Raw genomic sequence first — 15,195 nt, forward strand, 5'->3', positions numbered from 1 at the left:
ACGTGCGACCGGTCACTGCCTCCGGAGCTTACAACTGGCTCTGGCCCATCAACACTTACTCACTCCTTATTTAGCTCTCCTCCTCATAGATTTCGAAAAAGCTTTCGACTCGGTGGACTGGGCCTACCGCCAAGATGTGTTCCGGGCACTGGTCCGTGGACTCTACGCACAGCCGCGCGCGCGAGTGTTGGTGAACGGTGTGCTGTCCGAAGCCTTTCCCATTGCTAGGGGTAAATGGCAGGGATGTGCCCTCCTGCCCTTGTTCACCCTGGAAATGGAACCCCTGGGGTCCTTGGTGTGGGCTGACGACCGCATTAAGGGTTGGGAGTGGCCAAATGCCGAATCATACAAGATTGCGCTATATGCGGATGATGTTTTGCTCTTTCTGGCCGAACCAGCCTCCTCGGGCCATACTGTCTCTGGTTGCTGCAGGCATTTGGGCAGGCATCAGGTCTTTGACTGAACTCAGGGAAATCAGTATTGGTCCCACTTCACCTATTGAGGGATTGTTACGACGGGCAGACCAATATACTGCTTTGGCGCAACTCCTTTAAGTATTTGGGGATATGGATTACCATGCTTCCAGAGCTAGGTTGGTCCCTCAATGTCGCCCCACTTGTTAAAAAGGCCAAAGAGGACCTTCAAAAATGGAAGACACTACCCCTGAACCCTTTTGGTCGGGTTGCTTTATTTAAAATTTTGATCCTTCCCAGGTTCCTCTATGTCCTCCAGAACACCCCTTTTTGCTTCCCTAGGTCCTGGTTTAAAGAATTGGACAGCTTAGCTACCAAATTTCTATGGGGTGGAGGGAGGACGCATCTGGCCCTGACCACATGTAGGATCCCCTCCTTTGACGGGGGCATGGGAATGACGCATCTGTATCTATATTTTTTAGCTGCTCCTCTATTGGTGGTCCACGATTGGTTTAATGGGGGATGGTCTGATCCGACCTTTTGGCTGGAATTGAGCGAGCTGGGTTTATCTAAAGTCCAGGCCATGATGTACGGGGGCCCATCCCATCCCAATTGCCAGACGTGACACGGTCTGTATTGCTGGCCTGGCGGGCATCGCTGCGCCACACCAGTTGGTCATGTAAATTGACCCAATGCACACCCCTTTGGCATGGGGCTTGGCTCAGGAAAGTAAGTGGCCTGCGGGGGGGGTCAAAATCTGAGATCTTATTGGCATCATGCAACTCGAGATGTTTGGGCTAGAGGCCATATGATCTCCTTCCAAGACATGCAAACCTGCTATTCCCTACACACCTTCCAATTTTAGAAATATTTACAGCTATGACACGCACTCCAGGCACACATCACTGACAACACCCGGATCCCAGAATACAGCCCCACGGAGGCCCAGACTCTGTTGGGTGATTTGGGTAGGGGGCATCTCCCACATATACGGCACCCTAATCAACAACACTCCCACCTCACTGGACAAATTGAGGGATCAATGTGTAGAATGGGCGGGTCCCCTGGACGAGGTGGACCGGCGTGATGCACTCATGGCACCCAAGACAGTCACCGCCTCCGCCAAACTCAGGCTAATCCAACTATACTATCTACACGCCGCTTACCTCACTCCACTGCGCCTCCATCGAGTGGGCTTACCCACGGACACGTCCTGCACAAGGTGCGGCCACTCCAGCAGATTTTTTTCATGTGGTCTGGCCTTGACCTCGGCTGGTGAGATTTTGGGGGGCCATTGAGGAGGAGCTTACAGAGGTCCTGCGTTGGGCAGTTCCCCACAACCCACGTCCCTCGCTATTAGGGATCATGGATGGGCTAGATGCGTCCCAAAATGACAAGACCTTTTTTAACACAGCTATGATCGTAGCTAAGCGCGACATAGCGGCGGCATGGAAATGTCCTGAGCCTCCAGACCTGGGAAAGTGGCGCAAGGGAGTGGACTCGTGTGCGACCCAAGAAAAAGTCTGTACACGGCACGAGAATGCCCTAAGAAATATCAGAGGTGTGGGGTAAATGGCTGGGCGCCGTGGAAGAAACTGAGTGATTTGCTAAAACTTCTTGCCAATATACATTCCCTGGGGAGTGGAACTGTGGGTTGCATTGATTTTGACGATGTAAATGATCATTTGCCATCCGTGATTTTGCTGATTTGTTTGTTGGCATGTTTTAAATCCAATAAAAATTTGAGTATCAAAAAAAAAATACTATGAGCCAAACTCAAGAAGACATACACCACAGCTTTTGCAGAATCTCCTTTCAAGGTTTGCACCCAGACATTATTTTAAGCTTCCAACTCTTAAGTTGATCAGTTGTGCTTGCTGAAGCCATTGATCTAGTGATCGCCTAGCACTGCACAGACTGTTCGCCTAATTCTAGTGCCAAATATCGCACTATCTTCACATGCAAATAACGTTGATTCTATCCAGAATCCTGCTGCTTAAAAAGCGTCCTTTGCATTCAAAGTATCTGGCATGGTTATGGAGCAGCGTGCTGTCCAGTATAAAATGCTTCATCACCTCATAAGGGGCAGTAAGTGCTATAAAAATGCAATTACACGTATAATTACTATCTTCAAAGCTGCAGACAAGAGTTGGAAAGGGAGCAGACAGCCAGTATCTCTAGAAATATGTGTTGATAGTTCGAATACTAACGCTCTATAATCACGTAAATTGGGCAATGCCCTATCAACATCATGTTTCACATCTTCAGAAAGTATACATTGACACTTTGAGAATCCTAAGAGAAAACACTATGAATCAGAGTTATAAAGATAGAATACAGCATGAAAACAAAAGAATGTCAACAAGTAGGTACTCTATTAAGTTACACTGTCATAGTTAGTGGCAAACAAACGGTACCACTGCAGCCTGCCGTCTTGACAGCCTGCGGAGGGACTGCGGGGTCCTGGAAAACCTGGCGGCATAAAATGTATTTCTTCTGTGTTTACAGCGTATAGGAACAATGAGCATCTCAAGTCACAGGTCGTCTTTTCCCTGCGGGCGTAGCTGTGACTTCTAATCCTGGTGGCAGCTGACAGGAAACTAGTGACAGCTCCTGAGCATGGTCTGAACACTTGCAGGTGCGGCTCGCGCACAGAGCAGTGGTAGCGCTGAGGGGGTGGCGTGGAGTTGGTGCGGTCCAGCCAGCTTAAGATTTAACTGCCTGTGAAGCTACTGCCAGAAGGGTTTCTGCCCGCCTCACCGAGGTTGGCTCCCCCGCGGATGAAGTGGCTCCTCTGAGGGCGTCATGCCGACGTTAAGCGAGAAGCGGGTCCTCTCCGCTACGCAAGAGGCGCGCGGAGAGGATGGCGACGCAGAAACGCTGCTGCCCGAATTAGACGAGGACACCGTATTCCACAAGGCGACGAATGACAGAGGAGGACTGGATAGCCGAACCCGGAGTCGGCGCAATGTTCAGCGATGGTGTCTGACCGCAGTCACATGTGCAGTCTATATGGGACTGGTAAGAGAGCCAGTGGCGGCCCGTGACTTTTCGAAGTGGTAGCTGGTAGGGCGTAAAAGTTGGGAGTGAGTTTGAAGTAGAAAGTGAGGTGAGCTCATCTGACTTAAGGGGGGGGGTCGGAGGGGTTCCCCTCTCACCCCACCCCCGAGAAAATTTTGAAAGAAAAAAAGGTACAATGGTGCATTTTAAAAGCTAATTTTGTTTTAAAAAATGTGTTAAACTGGAATAAGAATATAGGGTGCACGAGACAATTGTTTTAAAGCAAACCCTTCTGTACCACCCAATCCCTGGCTAATTATTAATTAACCCACTAATAAAAGACATTTAGCAAAAGCAAACAAATAAGGCAGCACATAAAATATCTACCATTCTTCATGTAATCCAGCTTTATGTTTCTGAAAGAGTAAAAAGATGATTAAATGATACACAGACAGACAAACACAACATAGGACAAACATGTAAGCACATATAAAAGCACATGCCATGAATGATCAGCCGCATATTAATAGTGACAAAGACAATAGGACAGACATGACAAACAAAACAATATTAATCACATGTTACAAAACAGACTTGCAAATGCAACAAGAGCACATATTATTAGTTTCCCGCGTGTTTATGTGTGGTGCAAACTTAATCTAGGTTGTGTTAATTAAACAAATCATGCAACAGCTCATTAATTGATTAGTTCATGTTATGGGGAATTAAATCCACGAGTCAGGATAAAATATTTTCTGAAGCCCGCTTCATCAACTCGTAGTTCACTAGTGGCCTTTTTGTAAAGGGCAGACAGACTGAATCCTTCTAGCAAGTTCATGTTTTAAAAAACTTTCACTTTTAATGAATGCTACTCGATGCAGTACACGATGCAGTGATATGAACACTAGATTCCTCATGATTCTTCATGTTAAAATGCTTTTTTTAATTTAAATTTGAAGAGACTACGACATACCGTGCACTGTTTATATTTGGTTGCATTGTATTGTAATTGGCTTTTTATGGCGTTTCCTCCTCTGATGAGGCTTTGAAGAGCGTTGCAGCTTCACACAGAATACATACACACGTGTAGTCTATGGGTCAGAGGTTATCGATGGGCAGATTTGTTTTAGAGCTATGATGATTAATGTGCAAAGTATTTCCCGGAAAGAAACTTAAGACAAAACATCGCACAGCCAATATCTATCAGAGTTGGGATAAGGCGATTACTTTTCACAAATATTTACTGGAGTTAGCATATTTAACAGACCAACCTGTACCATGTAGTTTACATGCATCTCTTTAATGGCAGTTTTTAGCTCACTGGACTAGATTACGATTGTAATTTATGAACTGCACAGTAACTAAAGGATCTCTGTGACAAAAGCAGTATCTATGCACAAAAATAATATTCTGCCATTCGCATAGTACAGGTTCTTTGCAGCAGGAATATTAACCCTCTGCGCTACCTAAGAATAGTCAAAACTGCTACTAGACAAAACTCCGACCTCTCTCCGGCAGGTACATTAATCACCAGAGTTATTTTGGCACGGTTATTGTTGCCATAACCCTTTAAGTGCTGCGGTCGGCCAACGGTCGTCACGAGCACTACCTCCCCAGTGCTGCGCACGACCGTTGGCCGACGGGCCAGCATTCGTTATCCAAACGTTCAGCACTGGGCGCTGAACGTTCGACGCTCGGAAGGTGTTAAAACTGTTGGCTTTACAAGGAACTCTGTTTCTGCAGTGTTTTTAAAACTGCACTACTAGAAAAGTGGCTCGATGGTAACAGATGCCCCCCCACCCCCTTCCAGCATCCCTGGCCGGGTACGGCCAGTCCGGCATTGGTGCTAGTGCGTGGCTGGGTTCCCAAGGGCTAGATGCCCAGCCCAGATCCCCATCCTGACAGCTGAGTCCGAACACTATGTCTGATGCCCGGTGGAGATGCTCTGTTCAGCTATTGAGGAGATCGATCTTCGCTTCATCCCCTGACAGTCACCTACCCAGCCGGACTTTGGGCACCGTTTTTTCCCCCCATTTCCCTGTCTTGCTACCCCCCATTGTATTTTTGTGACTCTGCTTTTTCCCATCTCCTATCTATCTGTTCCTATTCAGCATTCTTTCATTCTTTGTCTACTTCCTTGCTCCTATACCCTCTCACCTGAATCTTTCCCTTTGCCTGCTTCACCGCCTAGCCCCCTGTCCTTTTGTGCCCTTTGACTAAGCACTCCTCCCCTTTTTGGGGAAAGATCTAAGATATATACGCTGGAGTCTCAGCATACCCGCTGAGCGAGTCCACAGTGCAAAGGGAGCCACTCACCACTTGCCATAGCACTCCCTCTCTCCTTTTTGGTAAAGGATCCAGTAAAGCAGGCCTTGGAGTTTCAGAGACCCCTCTGAAAGAGAGTCTACTGCTCTTAGGGAGCCCTTCGCAACTGAGATGGGGAAATGATACCACCCCCTGGGTTCACAGCTTCCAGGACTTTTGGTGCAGCTTTGACTCGCCTACTGGTTTGTGTCCCTGTCACCCCCCTCCTCTTGCCTTGCCGTGTCCCTCATTCTCCCCTCCTCACTCCCTCCTCCACTCTCTATCTACTTCCCCTGCTCCTACCCCCCCCCATTCCCCGGAATATCTCCCCTTGCCTGCTTTCACCACCTAGCCCCCTGTCTTTTTGTGCCCTTTGACTAAGCACTCCTTCTCCCTTTTTTGGGGAAAGATCCAAGTTATATACACTGGAGTCTCAGAATACCCGCTGAGAGAGTCCACAGCGCCAAGGGAGCCACTCACAATTGAGATATGGTATGGCACCCCTTGCCAAAGCACTCCCTCTCCCCTTTTTGGGGAAGGATCCAGTAAATAGGCCTTGGAGTCTCAGAGACCCATCTGAGAGAGTCCACTGCTCTTAGGAAGACTCTCGCAACAGAGATGTGGAAATGATACCACTCCCCCTGGGATCACAGCTTCTGGACTTTGGGCGCAGCTTTGACTCGCCTACCGGTTTTTGTCCCTATCACCCTCCCCCCTCCTCTTGCCATGCTGTGTCTCTAATTCTCCCCTCCTCTTTCCCTCCTCCACTCTCTGTCTACTTCCCCTGCTCTTACCCCCCCACTCCCCGGAATATCTCCCCTTGACAGCTTTTTCCCCTACCTCTATGTTCCTTTTTTCTTGTCTCAACCGTACTTGTAATTAAAATTGCCATGCTCTAATAACTGTGTAACCTTTGTAAAGCTGTAACCTGCAATTTATTGCCTGATACCCATGTAAAGAGCTCTGATACCTCCGGGTCTAGCCAGCGATATATAAAACCTTTTAAATTAAATAAATAAATAAAAATGTACACTCAGTCATGCTTGTCAAAAGGGAATGTGCTTGTCTCTGCTCTGGTCCAGAGTACAGAGCACTAGAGGAGTGCATGTGTGTACTTGGAAGTTAGTGTCCTGAGTCTCTTATTTCATAGTTTTGCACTGCCCGAGTCTGGCTGTGAGTTCTTTGTTCTGGGAAACGGCCACTACAACGCGGCCGTTTCCACAAAAGCCTTAACCACGCATGCATTACAACGCATGCGTGGTTACCCCGAAAGCCTTTACCACGCATACCTTTACTACGAGATAAGTAGTAAAGGCATGTGTGTTAAAGGGTAAAATTAGAAAAAGGGAGCGGGGAAAAAAAGGGAGAATTGGAGGGGTCTACCTCCCCCCCAAAATAAACTTACCTGAAGTCACTTCGACAAGTGAAGGCAATCGGCATCGTTTGAGAGGAAACAGAAAGAAACATCTGGTTCCTCTTTACGACGTCACCTCGGAGACGACGTGAAGAGGCGAGGGGAATTTTAGTATTATAAAAAATATATATATAAAAGGATTGAGGGTTAAGGGCAGGGTTAAATATAAGAAGGATTGGGGCCGGGGAGTCACGTAAGGGTACAAGGGAGGGGTATAACCTTTACCAAGAGTTTGGCCTTACCATGCATACATTTACAACGAAAATTGTTGTAAATGTATGTGTGGTAAAGAAATATTCATGGTAAAGGTTGTGCATTGAAAAAGCATTCAGTTGTAACGCATCCGTGGAAAAAGCATGCGTTGCAACGGAATGCGTTGTAACAACATACAACCCGTTGTTCTACCAGCAGCACCTGGCCTGGCTAGCGGGTGGCGGGGCGGGCGGCTCGCTGGTCGCACGCGGGAGGGGGCGGGTGATCACGCATAATTAAAAAAAGATTTATTTACCTTCCGGCTGGGTCCCAGGTCTCCGCTCCTGCTCTTCTTCGGAACCACAGCACTGCAATCCAGCGTTGTGATTGGTTGTGAGGGTCCTGTTTAGACACTCAACCAGGGTATGGGAGCCTGGGTTTGTTCTCATGCAGGCTGTAATGCAGCCTTCTTGGAGAATGGGAAAGTGTGCATGATTGGCTTGGGCGGCCCAAGAGGGCAGACCAAACAGTCATTGCACACTTGAGTGGGCAAACCACTCCGCCCCTGCCCTGCTTCATGAGCAGAGCAGCGCCATCCACCTGCCCGCAAAGGGAACATGATAATAACTTTCAGTTATTATCATATTATGTTTCCTCTTCTCGCTGAAAGCAGTGAGGCAACGCTCCTCCGCCTTAGCGGCGAAGCTGCCACTTAACAGTTCTAGCATTATTTTAGCTTGTGGGGGTCATTAAATTTTATTACCCGGAAATGGACCATTAATTACACCAGTATAAAAAACAGTTGGTCCTCGACATATATTTAACATATAACACAGTTATTGCATTTGGTTAAGTAAATTTTCGTCATTCCCAGACTAAATCTGTAGAGTTGGTTCAATAGGTAATACTAGCCCACATTGTCAAATTATCATACAGAAAGCACCAAGAACCTTAGGATTTGAAAAGAATCCAATCAGATTGGCATGTTTAATGTACAATTCAACAAAGTTTAGAATTTAGCATATCTTTATACACATATTTACATTAATAATAAACAAAGATAAAGATATGCTAAAGTTTATATTAATGTAAATATGTGTATAAAGATATGCTAAATTCTAAACTTTGTTGAATTGTACATTAAACATGCCAATCTGATTGGATTCTTTTCGAATCCTAAGGTTCTTGGTGCTTTCTGTATGATAATTTGACAATGTGGGCTAGTATTACCTATTGAACCAACTCTACAGATTTAGTCTGGGTATGACGAAAATTAACTTAACCAAATGCAATAAGTGTGTTATATGTTAAATATATGTCGAGGACCAACTGTTTTTTATACTATTGAATACCCAGGTCCTTTGACTTAACTGGGTCAACCCCTGTTTGATAACATTAATTACACCAGCCTTTCTCCTCGTGCTTGTAGGGCTACTATAAAACAAACTTTATAGCCACATCAAACGCAGCTGCAGGCCCAGCCCTGTTTCTGGGAGCTGGGGTGTTGTTTAGTCAGTGTTTCGATCTGTGAGTGTGAGAAAGGCTGCGAGTTTGAAAGACACGACAGGGAAGGGGCTGTCTGAACACCTCCTTTAGCAAACCATTTTCTGACTGTTACGCTGAGGTGATTACTAGAGCAGATTTAGCAGAGCCTAAAGGCCCATAGGAATGAATGGGAAGACATATCCATGTGCGAATCGCTATTAGTGATTCGCATTCTGAGTTTGCACTTTCAAGAGTGCAGGGGTGTCCAAAGGACACCCTGTTGCCCCCCTGAAATGATATTAGACGCTGGTGTTATGCACACACATGTCCCAAGGACATGTGTGTGTGTAACATACAACTTAGAAAAATGCACTTAAGTGCATTTTTCTAAGTTTCCGCTATTTACCACGAGGCCCATAGGAATGAATGGGAATTACCGAATCGGTAAATACCGATTCGGTAAATACCGAATCGTACCGATTCGGTAATACGTACCGAATATTTACCTACGTAGCATTTACCGATTCTAAAATACCGAATTGGTAAAATTTGGTATTTTAGAATCGGTAAATCAAGATTACATACATCTGGCCCTAAATGTCACTGTGTCCCACTCCGGAGAGAGACTCCTGGCAATAGGGGCTCACTGTGTACTCTCTCTCTGCCTGAGTGAGGACTGAGAGGATCACAGTCACCAAGTGCTGCGTGGCAACATTGAATCGAGGAGGCCACAAGTCGATGTTAGGACGGCAGGTGTGGTCTGGTAGTTTCACTCTCGCTCCGACCTCTAGTTCATCGCGGTACACTGTGCAATGCCCTGCAAAGCACACAAAGTGGGGAGCGAGAGAGAAGCTGGCTAAACAGGAAGGACAGAAATAACCAATCACTCAATGTCTTAACAATAAAGCCTCAGTGATTGGCCAAGATGCTCTATGGGCAGGACCTTTTACCCAGCGCTGCCTCACGTGTATACAATGCACCAGAGGCTTGGATGCCCCCTCTCTTGAGCCAATTCATACGCTGTTCACATGCTGTCATGTTACCAACACAGCATGAGAGCAGCGTTATGATGGACTCAGGCAGGTAACTTCACTGCTCATTAGGAGGCCGGGGGTCTGCGGCAGTATTTTCCCTGGGTCACTAGTTGCTCAGGTGGAACGGCCTTGACTGCGTATGTCGGGCTGGCCAGAGAAAAGCAGCCCTTTTAACCCGACATGCACACTTTGGGCCGGGTGCTGAGCATGGTGTCTATAGTGTTAATAATAGCTCTCTGTTAAGAATATAGCACGTTACAACGTGTGCTTTTACTACGCGGTATGTAACAACGCGGTCGTTACAACAACTGCGTTGTTACAACTCAATGCCATTACTACGCAAGTCATTTGCAGTAGATGGCGCCGTAACATTAGGAATGTATAATTTACTATTCCAGCTCCTGCCGACTCAACAGTAGGGAAGGTGTTGGAATAGTAAATTATACTATTCCTTATGTTAGAGTGTCATCTACTGCAAGTCGATGTAATGACTTGCATAGTAAAGGCATCGCGTTGTAACAACCTGTTCGTTGTAACAACGCGTTGTAAAGGCATTGCGGTCTAATGACCACGATGTGAAGGTTGTTTCCTCTCTGTCAATAGTATTAAGCCCCAGCCCCCCTTCAGGTCTTCATCATCGTGCACTGGCTTCCTGAACTGAAGCAACCCGGCCTGCGGTGAAAGCTGGCTGCTGTGGGAAGATATAAAAATAGAATCCAAATGTTATAACATTTTTATATATTAATTCATGTTTAATAGGGGGAATCAAGGGGCCAAAAATATTAGTAGGGGAATGCCGTAACGTCTTAAGGGAGCTGCTTGCCATTGAGGGCTGAAGAGTAGAGGTATTGGGGTTACTATGGCCCCTTATCAAGTTCAATGGGACAAGTTGTTCAAAAGCTCCAAACTGTATCTGGAATTTTGTTTGGTTGTATGCTAATAGGTTTTGGTAGGATCCACACGATCAGTGCTCAAGTGTAATGTGATGTAATTTAAATTATAAAGCGCAACCTCCTGCCCCACGGCGTCTTGGCAGTATCCTGTCACATGTCATGCACATGACATTTTTCAGAAATCGGGCTGCACAACAGGCACCAAGGAACAGAATAAGCATTATTACTTCTGCTTCTGACTTCAGAAAAGGACATGAAGGAAAAGTAAAACAAAACCTCTTGTATATGGCACTCATTTAATTGCAGATTTCTGCTGTGTTAAATTAACTTAAAAAAAAGTAAAAACATCGATATAAGATCTGCAGATATATTCTGTGTTTAATAAACTTTTCTATAAAAATCGTTTGTGAGCTCAGTTTCTGATGCAATTGCAGTTGCAAAGTTCAGTGTGGGTCCACAGTGCCTTCTTGCAAGCACACTTGCCTGTGCAGCAGCTGCAGCTTTGCAGCCTGTAGGACTTGGCCCTTTTTAGGTCTCGCCTGAGTCAGCGCATGCGCTACTCTGCGAGACATCTAGTAAGTGGGCTTTTAAAAGTGCTACCACATGCTTTTGCTGGCCTATCGCCTTTGGTTACCCGTGCGTGCACGCGCACAGCCACCAGCTGTCAGCGCCCGATCAGGCGCCATCTGGCTTTCCTCTCGCTTGCTCTCTCAACGCTCCTCCGCCCCTCCCCCGCCGGGTATCGCGTTTATTGGAAACATATGTGCAAACGCGCTGCTTTCACTTTCGTCGCGGCGGGCGCTCGTGCGCGCACCACTTTCAACCGGGGCATTTGTCTTCCACGTGTTTTCTTCCTCAGCGTTTGTCCATCTCGCCAACTCTCCCCTCTCTTTCATCTCTCCCATAGACACCTCCTTCATTGCTCTCAGCGTCTCTTTATCTGTGTGCTACTTCTCTGTCCGTGCTCCCTCTTTCTTTGTTTCCCTCCTTCGCGTCCTCTCTTCTGCCTGTCCTTCCTGCTAGTTTTGTATATTCATCTCTCTTCTCGTACCGATGTCCACCCATCTCTCGCCATCTTTGTCTCTTCCTGCCTCTTTCATTTTGCCTGCTCCGGTGCTTCTCATCCGCGTGTCTCGCATATTTCACCTGCGTTGCTCCCTCTTTCTTCTGCCTTATTCTCTGTCAATATCTTCCCACTCTACACATATCGTGCTCTGCCTTGATATCTCCGTGGCTTTGCCCTCCCCCTGTCCTTTTGCCCCTCTCTCACCCTGTCTACCACTCTCCGCAGTGTCTTCGCAGTGTCTTCTTTGCTCTCTCTTTCTAGACTGTTGTCTCATCTGCTACTTCACTTCTAACGCTCCCTGCCACCACTGTGCTACGGTTACTCTATTCTTCCCACCCAGGCCTCTCTTGCTCGCTCTCTTTTGTAGCAGGGTTTCCGTTCTCCCACAGAACTGTGCATAGAGATCTGGAACCTCGGTGAATTAGGGTGACCCAAAACCCACCTTAGTCTCCAAAATCCCCTTACCGAACTAGCTACAGTGTCTCATTGGTCATAACAAACTCCCAATGACTTAGACAAACCAGAACATGAACTTAGGTTACCTCAGGTATCGTGGAACACATGAACACTCTTTCGCTCTATAATCATTTCAAACCAGAACGGGGAGTAAAAGAAGACACGTGCAAGTTTGAAATATTTATTTTTCAATGCAAGGTTCTTAAACGCAGTATCTTATATAATACCAGAATACATATTATAAAAACCAGAGTTATCAGCATAGTCACTAATCCATAGTAAGCGAACGGTGATTAGGCATGGGCAGATTTTGCGGATTGGCAATCCGCAAATTTGCGGATTTGCGAATTTGCGGATTGCGAAAATCCGCAAAATCCGCGAATCCTCGCGGATTTTTTTTTTAATGTTTGCACGGGTTTCTGCAAGTTCGCGAGGGTTTTGTACAATTTCACAAATTGCGAAATTGTACAAAACGCTCGCGACCTTGCAGAAACCCGTGCGAACACAATGTGCCCAGTAGGGTATGTGCCTCTTGTGTGTATAAAAGGTCAGAGAAAGATCAGTTCAGCAGATGAAGAGAAAGAAGCTCCTGGTCACAGGAACAGCACGGGTATTGCGCTCGTGAAAGTCAAGGATGCAAAGCCTATCCAGCATCACAGCTGATTTTCCAAGGTAGATTTGGGAAGAAGGCACACCTGTCCAGCCTCGACGACGCTCACGATTGTTTTTGGGCTAATGAATGAGTCACTGAATTTGAGCATCAACTAGTTCGAGCGACCATGTGTGTGTTACTATGCAATCGCCCCGAAGGGCGCAGGGGTCCCTTGAGTGAGCTGTGACCTGTAACTATTTTACAATGGCGCCAGCAAGCTGCCAGCGCCGTTGTAAAATAGTTACAAAGTTAGCTTGCACAGGAAGCACTTAGATAAAATAAAGCAGCACCTGCTTCTTTTTCTCTAGTGGTTCCTGTGCAAGCTAACTTTGTAACTATTTTACAACGGCGCTGGCAGCTTGCTGGCGCCATTGTAAAATAGTTCCATGAGTGGGGGTTCAACTTTTGAACCCGTTCCGTCCGCGGATTTTTTTTTGCGGATTTTGCGGGAAATCCGCAAAATTCGCGGATTGCGGATTTCCCAAAAATCCGCAAAATCCGCGGGCGTAACGGATTTCCCGCTCACCCTTAACGGTGATAGCATATTATAATGCAAAAATCAATAGAAATCTGTATCACCTATATTTTGCGCCCCCTATTTAGCATACTATATTATATCTAAGAAAGTCTCATTTGGGTTTTAGCAGGGCGGGCCCATACCTCTAAATGTCAGTAGGAGAAGATCACATCATCAGCTACCAGCTCTCTGCATGCGAAGCACCATCAAGTGTGTTTTTGCATTCTCAGTAACTCTAAAACCCGCTTAGAGCCCAATGCTGGCAGCAACTTTATTTGTGTTATGTCTAATGTGGTGCGAGGATCAGGCCTCCCAACAACCTTGTGTTAGGTTATTCTTAGAGGGTTCAGCTCTCAGTGTGCAGACAGTGTACCAAGTGTACCAAGCACAACCGATATCAGAGCAATAACATATTATTCTCAAATAAATCACATCTTTCGTCTAGGTTGAAAGCTACAATAACAATTATGTGTTGTGTGCAAACTGAAGCCAAAGGAAAATATGTCGTTTAAACATTTAATAAACTCTTGCTAGCTTAACACAGTATATAGAAAAAGCAGTAACTATATGGCACTTTCTCTATCCCTTCTCTATCCCTTTCTCTTTGGATACTGCTTTGTCGGCCTCTTCTCCCCTTCCCTCCGCATTCCCACCTCTCTCTGTCTATTCCACTTGTTACTTCTCCTTCGGCTCTCTCTCCTGCACCCTCTGTATCATTTTCTTTGTTTCTCCCACTCTGACCAGGTGCCTCTTGTCCATCTGCTGTCTCCTGTGCATTGGCCCCTCCTCCCCTGTCTCCGTCACTTCTCCCATATCTATCTGACAATCTCTCAACTGGCATCTTTTTCCCTGTCTCTGCATTGTCCGCACTCTTTGTCTCTTCGGTTCATCTCCTTTCCCAATAATCTTTTATCACCCTCTTCTCCCTAACTCCAACCTGCCCCCACAACTCCCTCCCTCAAACCACTTAACATCACCGGAGAAGAAGGATATTTCCCATAGCATGCAGTGCTTCAGTATTGTAAAACCGGGAGTGCCCGAGGTGCATATTTGTAAAGCGCTCAGTCCTCGGTGCTTCGAGGCACAGAGTGCCCAAGGGCTCCTCCTCTTGATAAAAGCAGGCTGAGGTTAGCTCCCTTGCTCAAAAACAAACTCATGTCTGAAACTAGGTGATGCTGCTTGGAAAAATCAACTAAACGTGACAGCCACAGCGTACCTGGACTGATCTTGTGTGGCTACCAGGGACACCAGCGCACCAAGGAAGGGCGGCGGGAGCAGCGCGTGGGACTCGCTGTCCCAGGAACCATCAGCGCCAGCCAGACTTGCCCACCCCTGCCAGGCAGGTTCAAAAGACCTCGGGTCTCCCGCTTCGCGGGAGACGCAGCGCACAGCCACAGCATACCTGGACTGATCTTGTGTGGCTACCAGGGACACCAGCGCACCAAGGAAGGGCGGCGGGAGCAGCGCGTGGGACTCGCTGTCCCAGGAACCATCAGCGTGAGCCAGACCCGCCCACCCCTGCCGGGCAGCTTCAAAAGACCTCGAGTCTCCCGCTTCGCGGGAGACGCAGCGCACAGCCACAGCATACCTGGACTGATCTTGTGTGGCTACCAGGGACACCAGATCACCAAGGAAGGGCGGCGGGAGCAGCGCGTGGGACTCGCGGTCCCAGGAACCATCAGCGCGAGCCAGACCCGCCCACCCCTGTTGGGCAGCTTCAAAAGACCTTGCATCTCCCGCTTCGCGGGAGACGCAACGCACAGCCACAG

General features: G+C 47.1%; 1 pseudogene across 1 annotated transcript in view; it reads left to right on the forward strand.

The window, feature by feature from the left end:
• Window positions 1–3,102: 3,102 nt before the first annotated feature.
• The window catches only part of LOC147708745 (solute carrier family 60 member 1-like), a 461,401-nt pseudogene continuing 449,308 nt past the window's right edge, over window positions 3,103–15,195 (forward strand). Inside the window, exon 1 of the transcript XR_015296516.1 lies at window positions 3,103–3,434. The product of XR_015296516.1 is annotated as a solute carrier family 60 member 1-like (transcript). The remainder of the gene's footprint in view (window positions 3,435–15,195) is intronic.

This window comes from Lissotriton vulgaris, chromosome 6, assembly GCF_964263255.1.
Source record: "Lissotriton vulgaris chromosome 6, aLisVul1.2, whole genome shotgun sequence".
Lineage (NCBI taxonomy): Eukaryota > Metazoa > Chordata > Amphibia > Caudata > Salamandridae > Lissotriton > Lissotriton vulgaris.